Raw genomic sequence first — 18,530 nt, forward strand, 5'->3', positions numbered from 1 at the left:
TTGGGAAATGCCGCCATCTGTTGTGGTAGAGGGGGAACTGTCATGATGCAGTACACAGTAAAAAGACAACATCGAGCTACATACAAAACATAGCATGAAAGACTTAAAATAAGTTGTCATTGCCACATAAGGTGCATTGTGTGCTGTTGTTCTCACTGCAGATACCTACCAGTTGTGTAAACTCAGTTAGTACACATAAACAACCTTAATTTAGAAACATGATTGGTTAAATAATTTCATTAATGAGCAGTAGTTTCATTAAGTAGACAGTAAGATTATCATGTGCAATTAGCTTATACGGCTATTTACAGCGCTGTTATATTAAATGTGATTTTAATTATTTAAATAATTTTAATCTCAATAAAATATCATCAGGTTTTACTTTTTTTAAACATAAATGAATAAATTATGGACATGCTAATATTCTCTCTCTCTCTCTCTCTCTCTCTCTCTCTCTCTCTCTCTCACACACATGCTGTCACTGTGGGTACACAGGAAGTGGTACGGCTTTAACACACACCTCTTCACTATCACTCAGTCAGTCATTAGAGAGACAGGATGGAGTTCAGTCCACTTGCTGTGATGTTCTGTAAGTAAAAATCTTCCTAATTGAAGTGAGTTATTGTGTGATTAAGACATTGTGTGTACTGCAGCATGAGTGATCAGGTGGATCAGTGTATCCATATCTGTATGAATGTTTGGAGGATATAAAATTATCTAATGGGTGTAAATAAATCTGTATTGTTGGTATCTGTACCTGATCTTTGGCCTGCTGTCATCTGCTTCTCTGTGGTGACTGTTCATGATCATTTAATGTGTTAAAAGAAAATGACTGAAAGGTGTTTGTTCTTTCACTAATGAAGCTTGTGGTTGTGACTAACTGACGTATTTCGTTGTGTGCAGTCAAACATCTCAGTACAGCAAATGCAACTTAATAGACATTTTAATAAAACTAAAAGAATGCACATAATCATTTAAATAAATTAAAACAAAATATTTTTTTATATGTTTGTTGAAAATAAGAGCAATAAATAAACACCTCTCAGTGGTCTTGTACACACACAGGGCAGTGTCAGTGTTAGAGGTCTGAGAGCAGAGACCAGTTCAGGATGTAGTTTATATTTAATGCAGCAGTGAAACTTCAACTGTGAAGAGCTGCAGGGGTGTGAAGGTGGGCGACCAAAAGCAACTAACTTTTACCGGTAATATACTGATCAAAATATGTAGTGAACTATATAGTTTTAATATTAGTTTTATAATAAACAACTTTTCAGATTAGTGAGATTTCTGAACCTTTTCTCAATGGTCAAATTTTTTTAAGAACAGTGTTAATGTTGTTTGCTTCCTGCTCTTTAACAAAATATGTTAAAATCCAAATTTTTGTTTATCTGCACTGGATATTTCTGGTTATCTGTAATAATGGTGGTTGTCAAGTCAAGAAGATTATTGCCATTTCTACCACATATAGATGACGCAATACACAGTGATATGAGACAACTTCCTCCATAACCCTGGTGCTACATTACACAACATAGAACTACATTACACAATGTAAAGCTACATACTGTAACAGAACACACAGCAAGGACTAAAGTAAGTGAGTGACTGATAGGGAGTGATAAAATAAAGATGCATGCACATGGACCATTATTAATATTGTAGTCCACAATTTTTATTTAATGAGAGCAGACAGAAGGTGTGGTCTTATTTCCTATTTTTAACTCAGTGTGCTCAGCAGTGAAGAGGGGAGGGGGTGTGAAGCTGAATACTTTGAAGCAATAACTGACTTTTTAAACCTGAATCTTTACAGGCAAATGTAAACTCACTGGCATTGTATTGTTTGGAAAACAAAAGTTAAACAGGGTAAAAAATATTGGCACACTCCATGGATTTAAGCTGCAGTGAAATATAAGAATTCAGGATAATCTGCTCAACTACATGATTCTCTGAGTTATGGTTGTGCATCCAATCAAATTTAAAGGAAGTAGCAGCTTCTACCTTTTAATAAATTACATTGTCTATGAAAATCTTTACCTTTTGTCGCATTACACTTTGGAAAAGAAAATAAATTAGGTCAGGTTTTTGAGCTTTATGGGCACATTATAACCCTCATCATCAAAATAAAAATTATATTTTAACACATTGTAAAGGATTATTAAAAAACAATTACCTAACTACCTAGTTTCATAAATGTCAGGATTTCTATCTGTTCTGCTCTTTCCTTCTTTATCTTCTAACAGTAGCCCATTTCCCCTTTACCACCAGATGTCACCTGAGTGCCCCTACTCCCTAATCTGCTCCCTGTTGCCACTTGTCTCAGTACACTCTTTGTCTGTTCATTGCTTGTTGTTCATTGCTTGTTGTTTTTTCCTAGCCCTGTGTTTCTGTAATAATTTTAGATGGACAGAACAGGGGGAATCGAAAGCGGTGTGTGAGTAACATGCGTCATCAACTTGGAGGAGTACAAATATTCAGTGACCAGCTACTTCGGCAAGTGCATTAATGATGTGACCATCTCCAAGACCATCAATACACGCTCTAACCAGAAGCTGTGCATGTGCTGCCTTCAAAGCAGAGGACAAGACGGCCTTATAAGGGCTTCCAGTTGATCACAAACTACAAGACAAATTCACCTGCTTGTGACCATGTCTCTCTCAGATGCACTGAACGACTTCTATGACTGGTTTGAGGTGCAGAACAACATGGTGGCGAGGAGGACCATCCCTCCTCCCTGCGACCAGGTGCTCTGTCAATCAACAGCTGAAGTGAGGAAAACTCTATTCAGAGTAAACCCAAGGAAGTCTGCTGGACCAGACATCATTCATGGCAGATTGCTTAGGGAATGTGCAGAACAGCTAGTCTGTTACCAACATCTGTAACATCTCCCTGAGCAGCACAGTTGTTCCTACGTGCCTTAAGATGATGACCATCGTTCCCGTGTCGAAGAAGTCTACTGTCTCCTCCCTCAATGAATTTTGTCCCGTCGCACTCACACCCATCTTGATGAAGTGTTTTGAGAGGCTGGTCATGAGGCACATGCAGTTTGCGTATCATCCTAACTGCTCCATGGACGATGCCATCTACACGACCCTCCACCTGGCCCTCACCCACCAGGACAATAAGGTCTCATATGTACGAATGCTGTTCATAGACTTCAGATCAGCATTTAACACAATCCAGCACCAGCACACTGAGCTCTGGGTGTGTACTCAATGCACAGCTCAAACCACGTAGTCAAGTTGTCAAGGTGGGTCTCCTCAGCAAGAACGGCATGTCAGTGGTACAGTTAACAGCCTGGTTTGGAGCCAACAACCTGTCTTTAGTATTCATTTGGCAGAGAACTTTACTTAGTCACTCAACACCAGCTCCATCACCAAGAAAGCCCAGCAGCGTCTCTATTCCCGAAGAAGAATGAGAAAAGCCCATCTCCCTCCCTCATCCTGAACACATTTTACAGAGGGACCATCGAGAGCATCCTGAGCAGCTGTATCACTGCCTGGTTTTGAAACTGCACCATCTCAGGTTGCAAGACCCTACAGAGGATAGTTAGGACAGCCTATATGTCTCTCTCCCTTTTATCACAGACATTTACACCACACGCTGCATCCACAAAGCTTTGTGGACGACCCCACACACTCCTCACACACACTTTTCACAAAGAGTTTCCAAAGCATTCTGGTTCTCACAACCAGACTATGCAACAGTTTTTCCCCTCAAGCCATCAGTCTCCTCCACAAAACAGAACTGAAACTCACACACACACTCACTCAACTGTGTGTACTGAACTGCTACAAACTAAACTCAAACACACACTCGTACTTATTTCCCACATTCATGTCTTCAGCACCACCAATATTATTTTATTTATTAATACACAACTGTTTACATGCTGTTTTTGTACATCCATTGACTGCTGCTATTGCTGTTTTGCACAACCAATGTTTACATTTTGTGTTTTTTATTTTTATTTATACACTTCTGTATTCAGTTCTGTCTTGCACAGTGCACAGTATAATATACAGTAGGTTACTGGCTGCGCTATTTTGTGTTTGTGTATTTGTCCTGCACTGTCTTGTGTTGTCTTGCACTGTTTGCACCAGGTTGCACACAATGCAATTTATGTGGTGAGGACACTTACTTGTCCTTAACTCTGTGTTTTTCTGTTATGTAGCTTTGTGTTGTTTATGTAGCACCAGGCTTCTGGAGGGATGTTGTCTCATTTCACTGTGTACTGCGTCAGCTATATATGGTTGAAATGACAAAAAAAATGCTACTTGACTTGAGAGGACAAAAGTTTAGGCCCTTGACAATAAGTGATCAGCTCCTTACAGTAAACTATTATAAAGTTGCTCAGGACAACCAGTTGACTCCAGATCATTTAACAGGCTAATTTCCACACTTAACATCAAATTTTGTCATTTTGATGACTTCAGAAAAAAAACAGCTCATTCATTATATTTCCACTTTTAGTGTATGGCATTTAAAATAATTTATGATTAGGGAAATGCTTTAATGCTTTTAAATGCTTTAACACATATGGTACCACCAACAAATTGCGAGATTAGTCTATTTTTCCAAACATGATGCCCAAACCTGGACAAGTATCAGAGAAACTACCACGAGGCCAACACAAACTTTGAAGGACTCACAAGGCTTTTTTGAAAAAGTGCCACTTTGTCTCGTTTGGGCTATGCAAAAACGCACCTGAAAAACTATGATGCTATCTAGAAAATAGCACTATAGTCTGATGAGACCATATAGTCTGAACGTTTTTATGTTGAAGCACTAGTGTGAAGCATGTTGGTGGCAGGTCATTCACCTTCCAACATGACAGTGATGCTAAACAAAGCACCAAAAGAATAATGCAATAGCTTAAGAATGGGGAATGTCCTTGAGTAGACAAGTCAGAGCACAACAGAAATCACATTAGTGACACCTAGTGGTGCAACTAGGCATCTACCTTACATCTGCTTAAATCAACAACTGTGTTATATCCATTTAAAGTAAAGTAAAATATGTTTTGCATCTCCGGGCAAATAATATTTGGTGAGACAGGAGACAGAATTGCTCTTTTAATCTCAAATGTTTCAGCCCCCTGACCTAGACTATCAATGTTTAATTAATGTTTCATTTTATTCATAGACTTTTACTCTAGTCTGCTATATAGTGAATGCTTAAAATAATTGCATACATACATTGTACAGTAAAACAGCTCATTTTAAGTGGATTCTGATGCATCTTTGTTCAGCTTGGGTAATATCACTAATCAGGATTAAAGAGTTTCAGCAAAATATTCAGCCCAACTACATTTAAAAAATTACAAAGTGTAGGAATCTTTTTTGAGACATGTGAGAAAAATATTTTGCTCTGATTGGCCTCAATTAGCATTGTAGGATTATAAAAAAAAAAGGTTCTAGGTGCATAAATATGGTATAACTTAATAACTAAAAGATGCTGTAGGCAGCTACCTCCACATACATTATTTTAAGAGAATACCATTCTTATCTCCTCAGCATGTGGGGCAAAACACATAAAAAATTATACCTAAAGTGTCACAGACCTTTTTTTATTTGGAGAAACAGCAACTGTTCAAGGTTTTTTTTTTTTGAAAAAGGAAGGAACTGCAGATTCAGTCTGCATGCATTAAAGGAGAAGTTAAATCTTCTTAACAGCACTCAGCCTCTTTTTATTTTTAATAGTGTGATCTTACAGCAAGAAAACAGAAAGTGCTGAGGCTTTTAATGCATTTTACAATGTGCTGTTCACATTAATAACCTGAGCCATTTTTATGTTTACATCATGTTCTCTGTTTCTGTTCTCTTTTCAGTGTTGGTTTCTCTTAAAACAGTGACCCCGGCTCGAGGTGATTTATTTATGGAGAATTCTTTGCATATCCTTTTTTATTCTCTGCATTTTTATTTGTATTGATTACACATTGCTGGTCACATGATATATCACAGTGAATCTCCTGCTTATATTGTAAAGTAAAAATCAGCTCTGACCCCTTTATTATTTTATTCCATCAGCTAAACCCAAACTGACTGTGAGAGTGAATCCTCAGAGCTCTGTCTACACTGGAGACACCATCACTCTGAGCTGTGAGCTCCAGGGGACGACTGCATGGGAGTTCGAATGGTACAAAAATAATAAGATACAACAAGGGAACAGGAAAAAAGCAAAGACACTTATAGTGACCTTCTATAATGCAGAAGAAACAGTGTACAAGTGTCGTGCTGCGTACAGTAGCACCTATAAATATTACACACAGTTCAGTGATCCGGTCAAGATTACAGCAAAAGGTATGTTATTATTTTGTGCTTACTTAAGTCAAGTCAAGTCAAGTCAAGTTTATTTGTATAGCGCTTTTCACAACAGACATTGTCTCAAAGCAGCTTTACAGAAAACAACAGTGAAGGTGAATGGTGTGCGTTTGTCCCTGATGAGCAGCCGTGGCGACAGTGGCAAGGAAAAACTCCCTTAGATGATATGAGGAAGAAACCTTGAGAGGAACCAGACTCAAAGGGGAACCCATCCTCATATGGGTGACATCAAAAGTTTGGTCATAAATCTTTCAACAATACAGAACAATTTGTGATCATCATAGATCCAGCATCAGCTTCTCCATGCCAGGGCCTTTAAACACTCGGCATCTACTTCTCCATGATCATCCATAGGTCCATAATCTTCACGAGGTGGGACGTGACTGGAGCTGGCCAAACCTCAGGAAGCCTCGGGATGGGGAGAGAAAGAGAAGCAGTGGAGAGGAATTAGCGTAGCTGCTGTTCATGATATTAACAGCACAAGTTGATAATGTGCATGTGATCAGATGTTCTGGAGCACAAGGTTGTGATGTGATGTGCGTGATGTGTGTTATGTGTAGGCTTTGCTAAAAAGATATGTTTTTAATCTGCACTTAAACTGGGAGAGTGTATCTGAACCCCGAACACTGTCAGGAAGACTATTCCAGAGTTTAGGAGCTAAATGTGAAAATGCTCTACCGCCTTTAGTGTACTTTGCTATTCTAGGAACTACTAGAAGCCCAGAGTTTTGAGATCTCAGGGAGCGTGACGGATTGTAGCGTGTTAAGAGACTGGATAGATACATGGGAGCCAAACCATTTAGTGCTTTATAAGTGAGTAGCAGTAGTTTGTAGTCTATTCGAAACCTAATAGGAAGCCAATGTAGGGACGATAAGATTGGGGTTATATGATCGTATTTTCTTGACCTAGTAAGAACTCTTGCTGCGGCATTCTGAACTAACTGAAGCTTGTTTATTAATGATGCAGGACATCCACCTAGTAATGCATTACAGTAGTCTATTCTAGAGGTCATAAACGCATGGACGAGCTTCTCTGCATCAGATATAGATAACATATTTCTTAGCTTAGAAATATTTCTAAGGTGAAAGAAGGCTGTTTTTGTAACTTGATTGATGTGATTTTTAAAAGATAAGTTGCTGTCTAAAATAACTCCCAGGTCTTTTACCGTTGAACTAGTAGTTACAGAACAACCGTCTAAATGCAGGCTGAGATGCTGGAGCTTCTGTGTAAGAATAAGGGAGATGTGCAGACTTGCAGTAACTACAGGGGAATAAAGTTGATCAGTCACAACAAGAAGTTATGGAAAAGAGTAGTGGAAGCCAGGCTGAGAGAAGGGGTGACCATCTGTGAGCTACAGTATGGTTTTATTCCAAAGAAGAACATCACAGACACATTATTTACTTTTAGAATGTTGATAGAGAAGTAAAGAGAAGGTCAGAAGGAGTCAAGTCAGGTGTGTCAAAAAAGTATGTGAGGGTGGTGCAGGACATGTATGAGGACAGTGTGACAGCAGTGAAGTGTGCAGTCGGAAAGATCAACTGGTTCAAGGTGGAGGTTAGATTGCATCAAGGATCGGCTCTGAGCCCAATCCTGTTTGCTGTGGTGCTAGACAGGTTGAAGGACGAGGTCAGGCAGGAGTCTCCGTGGACTATGATGTTTGTGGATGATATTGTGATTTGTGGTGAGAGTAGGGAGCAGGTTAAGAAGAGCCTGGAGAGTCAGTAGGAGTAAGACAGAGTACATGTGTGTGAATGAGAGGGAGGGCAGTGGAGTGGTGCGTTTACAGGGAGAAGAGGTGGAGAAGGCTGACGAGTTCAGGTACCTGGGGTCAACAGTGCAAAGTAATGGAGAGTGTGTTAGAGAAGTAAAGAAAAGAGTGCAGGCAGGGTGGAGTGGGTGGAGAAGAGTGATAGCAGGAGTGATTTGTGATAGAAGAGTATCTGTGAGAGTGAAAGGAAAAGTTTATAGGACTGTGGTGAGACCTGAGATGTTGTATGGTTTAGAGACAGTGGCATTGAGTAAAAGACAGGAGTTGGAGCTGGAGGTAGCAGAGCTGAAGATGTTGAGGTTTTCATTAAGAGTGACGACGATGGACAGTATAAAAAAAAAACAAGTTTATTAGAGGGACAGCTAATGTAGGATGTTTTGGAGACAAGGTGAGGAAGGTGAGATTGAGATGATTTGGACATGTGCAGAGGAGGTACATGTGGTTTATCGGTAGGAGAATGCTGAGGATGGAGCCGCCAGGAAGGAGGAAAAGTGGAAGACCAAGAAGGAGGTTTATGGATGTGGTGAGGGAAGACATACAGGTAGTTGGTTTAAAAGAGGCAGGTGTAGAGGACAGGGTGGTATGGAGACGGATGATACGCTGTGGCGACCCCTAATTTTAGCAGCCAAAAGAAGAAGAAGAAGGAGTGAAACCTTGATGGTCTAAAACTTCTCAAACATGAATCCATTGAAAGTTTAAAATCAGTATAAAGTTATGTAAACTGAACAAAATTATAAACGCAATACTTTTGTTTTTGCCCCCATTTTTCATGAGCTGAACTCAAAGATCTAAGACTTTTTCTTAGAGCCCATGTTCTTTCCCAAAATAATCCATCCACCTCACAGGTGTGACAGATCAAGATGCTGATTAGACAGCATGATTACTGCACAGGTGTGCTTTTGGCTGGCCACAATTAAAGGCCACTCTAAAATGTGCAGTTTCATCACACGGCACGATGCCACAGATGTGCGATTGGCATGCTGACTGCAGGAATGTCCACCGGAGCTGATGCCCAGGACCTCCACAACCAGCAACTTCGCACAGCCATTTAAGAGCAGTTTGATTGAATGGACCAACATTCTACAGTTCACAATCAACAATCTGATCAACTCTATGCGGAGGAGATGTGTTTCACTGCGAGAGGCAAATGGTGGTCACACCATATGCTGACTGGTCTTCGGTTCCCCCTACCGGACTCCTAATACAGCAAAACTGCACATTTTAGAGTGGCCTTTTATTTTGTTTAGTATACGTATAAAAAAGGAACAACACCCAGCGACTCACCTGACACAATCAATGTAACGGTTTCGCTGATCTCTGAGCTCAGAAGGTCACGTTTCCATCCTCGGCAGTTGTATCCTCCGCTGTCAGAGTCTGTAACAGGACTGATTCTGAACTCTTGCAGTGTGCTGTCAGTACTGTACTTTCCATTTGGGAAAACTTTGCTATTATTCTTATACCAGCTGTAAATCCACTGAGTGTCTCGTCCTCCTCTTCCTCCTCCTTCATCAATGTCACATTTGAGAGTAACATGCTCACCTTTGTATACGTGTGTATCAGGTATTACAGACAGCACAGATTTAGGACCCCCTATAAAACATTTTGCTGTTAATAATCTATAGATAAAGTGGTTACAGTTGGACATGAGTCATAACTGTTAAATATGTTTTATCTTTTCAAACAGGAAACAGAAAATGAAAAGCCACAAAGTTGTGGCTAAATTCACCAACAGCGCATCGACTATCAGCCGTGAGATGAAAAGATAAGCAAAGTGGAAAAAGTCAAGCGACTTCCTTTCTTCACAGCTATCAAAAGAGTAGATACTGCGATGACCTTTAAAATGATCATACATGCAAACACACAGCCGTCCCATTGTAATCAAACGTGAACAATAAGCATTATTAAAAATAAAAAAAAAACATTGTCAAGTAAACATTGTAGATAAATGACCTTGAGCATGTGTCGCTGGGGTCGAGATGAGCCCTACAAGAGGAGACAAACACACAACATACATAGATAAATAAAGAAAGACGAAACAAAGAAAAAATGAACTTTTAAAAGCAACATTTCAAATGTATTTTTATTTTATATATATATATATATATAATAATTATTTTTTTTTTTAAACAGAGCTTCCTCTATTATAAATAAAGAACTAAAAGGTCGTGGTTTAGACACACACACACAAACACACACACACACACACACACACACACACACACACACACGCGCACTCCACTATTGCTTATACAGAGCATTCAGGGATCAAGAGCTTATTGTCATATGTTCAGGAAATGTACAGTTTGTTAAACGTAGAATTTTGTGTGATGTTCTATAATTTAGTGAGGATCTAAAAAAAAATACAAATTTAAAAATGTAAAAATAAAAAAAATTAGAAAAAAGTCAGTCCACAGTGGCTGTGTAGAGTAGAATAGTTACATGATTTGTTAAGATCATGATTATTCTCACTCGTGTATTTGTTTATTAAATCTCGCTCTGTATCATGATGTGGTTTTCTTGTATCCGGAAAAGCTGTTTAAAGTGGACTTTTGAACGCATTGTATTATAATAAAAAGAAGAAGCTTCTTCATGCAGGCCAGAACCAGAACCAGGAAACACCCAGGATCTAAAACTGGTCCACTCTCTCCATCCTCACACTTTTTCTGCACATTTCTTTTCTTTTCGCACTTCGACACTTTAATCACGTTAACTGTGGACTTGCACAGCACAGTGCACTTTATACCACACCATACCGTACACGGTCACTTTATACCACACCATACCGCACACGGTCACTTAATACCACACCATACCGCACACGGCCGCTTTATACCACACCATACCGCACACGGTCACTTTATACCACACCATGCCACACACAGTCACTTTATACCACACCATATAGCACACGGTAACTTTATACCACACCATACCACACACGGTCACTTTATACCACACCATACTACACATGGTCACTTTATACCACACCATACCACACATGGTCACTTTATACCACACCATACCACACATGGTCACTTTATACCACACCATACCACACATGGTCACTTTATACCACACCATACAGCACACGGTAACTTTATACCACACCATACCGCACAAGTTCACTTTATACCACACCATACCGCACACGGTCACTTTATACCACACCACACTGCACACGGTCACTTTATACCACACCACACTGCACACAGTCCTTCCTTTTATCTTGGTTTATTTTTCTCCCCATTCTATTCCCTCATGCCGGACTGTCGTAAAAAGCATTTCACTGCATGTCGTACCCTGTATGTATGTGTATATGACAAATAAAATTTGATTTGATTTGAATAATGAAGTGCATCTAGAGTGTATTATTATTATTATTATTATTATTATTATTATTATTATTATTATTAGTGTAATAGTCTTAGCCCTGCATCATCAAACCTACAACTACACATTATAAACTTGACAGTGAACAACTTTACATTTGTGGCATTTGGCAGACAGACAGACAGACAGACAGACAGACAGACAGACAGACAGACAGACAGACAGACAGACAGAACTTTATTGTCATTGCATTTTAGCGTCTACCGGAAGTGTGAATAGTAGCAATCATGCAAATAGTGCAGATCATTATGTAAATATATGTACCGCATATAATTATAAATATGTTGAAATTTGTAGTGAAAAATATGCCCTTAAAATTCATCTTCATATTACATCTGAGCAGTTTAGCATCAACGCACTTCTTCAAGCAAGCAATGGCTGTTCTGGAACCTTCCAATTACACGTCCAATATCAGAACCACTGACCCACTTTATTCTTTATATTTTAGAACATTTACTCACAATGAAGACGCAAAGAGAACATTTACTCACAGAGCATCACAGCCAGTGGCCTGAGATCCATCCTGTCCCTCTAATGACTGACTGAGTGTTGATCAGTGGTCGGTGTTAGTCTTTATGTGTGTCAGATCGTATCTGTGTGTGCGTGAGAGAGAGAGAAATAAAGACAGGGGTGGGGGATGAGTGTATTCAAGATCTCAGATCTACACCTTCGTAGACACAGACTACAAAATGCTGCTCTTCGTTCTTCTTCAAATGGAAAAGTTGGAGAAGAAAAGAAGTGACAGAAAGGATGCGCATTAGGTGTTTCTTTAACTGTAATACGCTGTAAAAGATCGAAAGTCCTGACTGTATCCAGGAGTAGTTTTGTGGGGAGATGGAAAGTTTGCTGAAATGGAATGTGAAAAAGTGGTCTAAGGTCTCACACCTAGCCGTGGATCATCACCTTATACCGCCGTCACGTCCCAGCATTTAGGAGTTTACACTGTTATTGATGTTTGCAGAGAAAAACACAACAACAATACAGCTAGAATCTTGCTGCCCCAAGTCCCACCCAGATATAACGTAGGGCCAAATGATTATTAGTCTGTGTTGCATCTTTACTAATAATTAGGTTGTTGGTGTTATCTGTTGGCACTGGTATTTTTCTTATTTAAATGTTTCCTGATTCCTGTCAGCCAATCAGAATCCAGTATTGTATTCAGCCAGACCATAAAAGAGTACTGCCTTATCTCCTAAACAGCGATCAATAGAAATGTGACATAAACTGTAGACTCTAAGCTACAATGGTTCGACATGATTTTTCAATCTTACGATGACGATAAAAACACGAGAAAAATTTCAAAATATATAAATTCAAGGTAAACGTAGCAGAGTATATGTGATACGAAAGTCTAAGACGCTGCCAGGATGTACACATCTCCTCCCGCCTTTTGAGATGCCTTAGTCTTACCAGCGTCTCGGTGTTAGACTTGTATTAATATCTGTGGAATTGACTGGAGGCTGGAAAAGAAACCCAAATTGCTAATTGCACTCTAGTGGCTGCATTAGTTTTTCTTTTTTTTTCTATATTGCAATATACAAAGCTGTCAATCACCTTTTAATCTGGTCATGTTTCCTGAGTATAGTTGATGTTTTCATAGAATTAAATTAGTGTTAATTTAGAGGAATTTATATATTTTTATTTATATTTTTTTCTTTTTGTTTTACTTGGGTATTTGTGTATTCGCAGCTCCAGCCACTAGAGGGAGCCAGTGCTACAGGTTGTCATGGTATAGACACGTGCTTATATTTCTGATGTATTTATGTTCTTTTTTTTTTGCCGTTAACTTCAAGTATTCAAATAAGTGTTCGCAAAAAAAGCAAATGTTTACGCTAATATTAACGCAAAACTATGCATCTGTGTATCTGTTGTTAAATAACAAGTTCGTAGAGCAGAAATATTACGTTAAGTCGAGTTTTCACAACGAAGTCACTGAACAAGATGGAAGACGGTTGGTCTTACGTTTGCCACATACAAATTGCAACAAATGTATTCCAGTATGTGATTATTTAAGATAAAAAAAAGTGCTCAAAATGTGAATATGTACATCATTCAAAGAAATGTATGTTTTAATAGGAATGCAAGAGATGGTGATCATCTGTGTTGTGTGATGGTCACAGTTCCAATTCTGAAGTAATAATGTGTGACAATTAATAACATGTTTACAGTTTCAATGGGTTCAAAGACGAAATGTTAAATGGCCGACTAAAAGAAATTTGAAATGTGTTCTTTTGGCACATGTACTGATGTTGTAAGAAACTGTATTGTTATGAGATGTGTGAAGTTTTATACATTGCCTGGTCAAAAAAGTCGATGATGATCTTTCAAAAAGTTATGTAACGCTAAATGATGCAGTGTGGAGCTTCTAATTTCTTAAAAATCCATGTCAGAAGACATATCCTGTGGTCATGGAAAGATTTCTGTTTCAAAAAGTTTAAATTATTAGCCTGGATCAAGCAAAGAAAACAAGTAGGGATGCCTAGTGCCATCAAGCCTAGTTCATACTGTACAATTCTGTGGGGGCAGTGTTATGATCTGGGGTTGCTTTAGGTGGTTAGGTGGGGTTCCTCAATGGTACATGCCCAAAAATGAGGTCAGCTACCTCAAAATACCTGAATATTCTGTATGACCAGGGTTTTTCATTCATGTTTTTGTGTGTTTGTGAGAGTAGGAGTAAATTACCTGCTACTGGCCTCTGATCAGGCTTGTGTCTGCTTGCTTGTGTTACTTGACTGTTGTCCAGCTTTTGACACCATTGATCATAATCTCCTCCTTGCTGGACTAGAAAATGTTGGAATAAAGGGAACAGCTCGCTCCTGGCTCAGGTCTCATTTGACTGATCGCTATGTAAATAGTGAGTTCTCTTAACTGTCTGAGGTAAAGTTTGTTGTTCTGCAAGGATCTGTCTTAGGCCCACTGCTTTTCTCTTTATATATGCTGCCTCTGGGTGAAATTATACATAAGCATGGTATTCGCTTTCATTGCTATGCTGATGACACACAGCTGTATATTTCAGCAAAGCCAGATGAGAGAGATCAGCTTAACAATGCTGAGAAGTGTGTAAAGGACATTAGACAGCGGATGCTTGATAACTTTCTTCTGCTAAACTCAGATAAGGTGGAAGTACTTTTACTAGGACCACATGCAGCTAGAAGTAAACTTTCTGATTATGTAGCATCTCTGAATGGTGTTTCTGTCTCAGTGTGTACAGCAGTCAAAGACCTTGGTGTGGTTATTGACCCGAGTCTTTCCTTTGAGTCTCACGTGAATAATATCACCAGGATCGCCTTCTTTCACCTTAGAAATATTGCTAAAATTTGAAATATGATGTCGTTACAGGATGCAGAAAAACTAGTTCATGCTTTTGTGACTTCTAGATTAGACTACTGTAACGCTTTACTGTCTGGGTGTGAGAGTAGGTGCATAAATAAGCTTCAGTTAGTTCAGAATGCAGCAGCAAGAGTCCTCACTAGATCTAGGAAATATGACCACATCACCCCTGTATTAATCAGTCTACACTGCTCCCAATCAAATCTTGCAACAATCTTACAACTAAAAGGAACAATCTTTTGCATTTTTAATTGCCGTATTATATTACCTATATTATCTGTGTATAGATGCTTTGAGACCGTGTCCATTGTTAAAAGCGCTATACAAATACAAATAATTTTAATTGAATAGAATATATTTAAAGATGACAATGCAAGGTTTTATCTGGGACACTGCAAAACTTTATTGATATAAAAGAAGTGAATACATGGATACAATACTGCATTTTTGGTTATTTATAAAACATAATTTGTGAAAATAAATAATTAAAATGATATATACAGTGGTACCTTGACCTACGAGTGCATTAATGTACGAGTTTTCCGAGGTACGAGCGGTCACTCGGTCGATATTTTTGCTTTGTTATGCGAGCAAAAAATTGAGGTACGAGCTCGAGACGCCGCTGCTAGATGCCGAAGCGAAGCCAGAAAGCGAAGACTGTGACGAAAATTAAGATAAGCAAAGAAAAAGTGAAAAATTAAAAGTTTAGGGAAACGTAGTGTACAGGAGTGATAGTAAATCAGGATTAATGCCATTTTAAGTATTTTCAATATGGAAAACTGATTTGATGTGCGAGCAAATTGAGAAACGAGCTCATCTACGGAACGAATTAAACTCGTAGCTCAAGGTACCACTTTATATAAAATTCTACTTCTTCTTCTTCTTCTTTCGGCTTCTTTCATTAGCCCACAGCGGATCATCCATCTCCATACAAGTTGATGTTCATCACTCTTTTTCAAAATCCACTGAATCCAAGTTTTTAAGTTATTGCTTCATAACTAATAAACACATGATTAACCAAATCTCAGGTGATATATGGACATTGTTTGGACACCTGATGTTTCCTGCCATATGTGGTTCTTTCCCAAACTTACCCATTAAGTTAAATGCTTTCAATTGGACGTGGTAGCATGAGATTTTCCCATCACTTAAACTAGGAGACCCAAATCTGTTCCAGCCTGATAGTCCTGTGTACAAAACCAGCACCATAAAGATGGAGTGGAAGATCTTGAGTGACATGCTATTCAGCTTTGGCCTCCTTCTAACTAAATAGCTTTGGGATAAATGTGAACGCTGACTGCACCCCAGACCCAGACTGGGGTTTAATAATGCCTTTCTGGCTAAATAAGTACAAATTTCTCTAAAATATTTAGTGCAGCACCTTGACAGAAGAATGGAGATTATTACAGCAGCAAATGGGGATTACATTCAGAATATTCATAAAGCACATACCAGTCTCATGCTCAGGTGCCTACAAACTATTTCTATATTACTAGTATGGATGTAGGGTCCATAGAAAAATGGGAAATGGAGCAAAAACCTATGTATTTCAAATGTTCAAGGTAAAAAGGATTGGCTGCACCCATATAACCCATGTGAAAACGTCTAGTATTCTAGTAACAAACTGGTCTTTCTTATTGCCATGTAGGAAACTTTGCCCACTCCTTTGCAGTAAATGCTGGCACTTTGGAGGTCTTTATAACTGCCTTTTAAAGGTCCTTGAAAGCTTTTGAGACTTTCATGTGTGCAATCCAGCATCAGCAAACATACATTAGAAACAAAAGAACAGTACAATACAACAGGTATAAGGCAGTAATGTGAAAAGAAAAGCGTGCAGGCAGCAGGTCTGACAGGAAATGCTGAAGATTCAATCACATCTGTCTTCTTGTCATTCCCTAAAAACGAATAACAAACAGTGAATGAGGGTCATGAGTTCAAATCCCAGCAACACCAACCTGTGCCACTGACCACACACACACACACCCCTCATACACACTCTTCACCCTCCTACTGTCTGAGAAAATGGACCAAAGTATTTGGTCCTCACAGCCAGATGATGTAATAGTTTTTTTACCCCCAAGCCATCAGAGTCCTCTGATTGGACTGATACACACATTCAAACCCTCACATTTAGTTTGATGAACTGGTTGATGTTGCATTGTTAGTGTTGTTAAAGATAATAAGATAAAGATAAAAAGGCTTAATTGTCATTGTGGTGATACACCGAAATTAGTTTGATTGTTCTCAGAGACCAGCAGCATTACACAAAAATGACACAAAAAATAAACAAAAGAAAAATGCACTGAAATATAAATATAACAATATATACAGTGGAATATATGTGCAGTGAGACTTGGGGAAATGGGGAAGTATTGCACAGATTATATTAATAATAATAATATTGTTGTGTTGTTGCATTAAATGCTTACCACACATGCAATGTCCTGTGTAGAAGTCTACACTAAACTTTCTTTCGGCTTCTCCCGTTAGGGGTCGCCACAGCGAACCATCCGCATGTTTGATTTGGCACATGTTTTTACGCTGGATGCCCTTCCTAACACAACGCTCCCCATTTATCCGGGCTTGGGACCGGCACTAAGGCTTGTGCAACCTTAATGGCTGGGGTTGGTTCCCTGACCGGGGATCGAACCCGGGCCACAGTGGTGAGAGCGCCGCATCTTAACCACTAGACCACCAGGGAACCTTCTAGAAGTCTACACTGAGTATTAAAATATTTGTGTTTCCACAAAATTTAAAACAATATTTTAATTGTCTCTTACCTACAAGAGTAGACAGAATTTATTGGAGAGATGATACACAACACTCACTGTTAAACACGTCGAATCGTTCCAGACTCTTCGTCCTCCTGAGTTTCCTAAACCCCCCAGGAGGTCCTGTGTCCTCGTCTCCATCTTCTGATGAACAAATATACTATTTAACAACTTTACTATTAAAAAAAAACACAATCATTTTGTCTCTTCTAAACCCTGAAACATCCGGATATGAAACAATCTTCCCACAAGGTTGTTCACGAATGCAATAATCATCCAATCATTGGCTCTTAACTACAAGAGTAGACAGAATTTGACAGAGAGATGATACACAACACTCACTCTTGAACTCGTTTAATCGTTCCAGACTCTTCGTCCTCCTAAGTTTCCAAATCCCCCCAGGAGGTCTTGCGTCCTCGTCTCCAGCTACTGAACAGAAATAGTGTTTAATAGCTTTACTTTTAAAAAACACACACATTTTTACAATCCAACCTGTGATTCTGAGTACCTTTACATTTCAGTGAGGACGAGGACACCGATATCACAGAAGATTGCTGATGTGTCCTCACTTTGCACGTTAGAATCATGTTCTCTTCCTCATCTTTATTGTCTAAAGGAATGAATTAACACATTCTTTATTTTATATATATATATATATATATATATATATATATATATATATATATATATATATATATATATATATATATATACATATATATATATATATATATATATATATATATATATATATATATATATATATATATATATATATATATAGTTAGTTAGTTAGCAAAACACCTTTGTAAAAAAAAATTATTTATTAAAGCCAGACGTTCTTTTCCTGTTGTGTCTGCAGGAAGTTACAGCTCTGCCTCTGCCATGTTAATCTGTCTGGGCAAGTGTCCATGTTATGACATGACCAAGCTGTCACTCCTGGGCCCCTGA

General features: G+C 38.7%; 2 long non-coding RNA genes across 3 annotated transcripts; one reads left to right on the forward strand and one right to left on the reverse strand.

Moving 5' to 3' along the window:
• The first annotated feature begins 552 nt into the window (after window positions 1–552).
• Window positions 553–6,161, forward strand: LOC310726923. The gene is made up of 3 exons (XR_014533872.1): window positions 553–589; window positions 5,828–5,863; window positions 6,027–6,161. It is a non-coding gene; the product is annotated as an uncharacterized lncRNA (long non-coding RNA).
• A 9,585-nt stretch (window positions 6,162–15,746) lies between these two features.
• Window positions 15,747–18,191, reverse strand: LOC310725747. 2 transcript variants are annotated; one of them, XR_014533490.1, is made up of 4 exons: window positions 18,088–18,191; window positions 17,922–18,005; window positions 17,637–17,723; window positions 15,747–16,703 (listed from the first exon to the last, which is right to left on the reverse strand). It is a non-coding gene; the product is annotated as an uncharacterized lncRNA (long non-coding RNA). The 2 variants fall into 2 exon arrangements; XR_014533491.1 differs by having other exon boundaries at window positions 17,922–18,008.
• Between the last annotated feature and the right edge of the window lie 339 nt (window positions 18,192–18,530).

This window comes from Silurus aristotelis, assembly GCF_946808225.1.
Source record: "Silurus aristotelis genome assembly, chromosome: 5".
In the NCBI taxonomy this organism is placed as follows: domain Eukaryota; kingdom Metazoa; phylum Chordata; class Actinopteri; order Siluriformes; family Siluridae; genus Silurus; species Silurus aristotelis.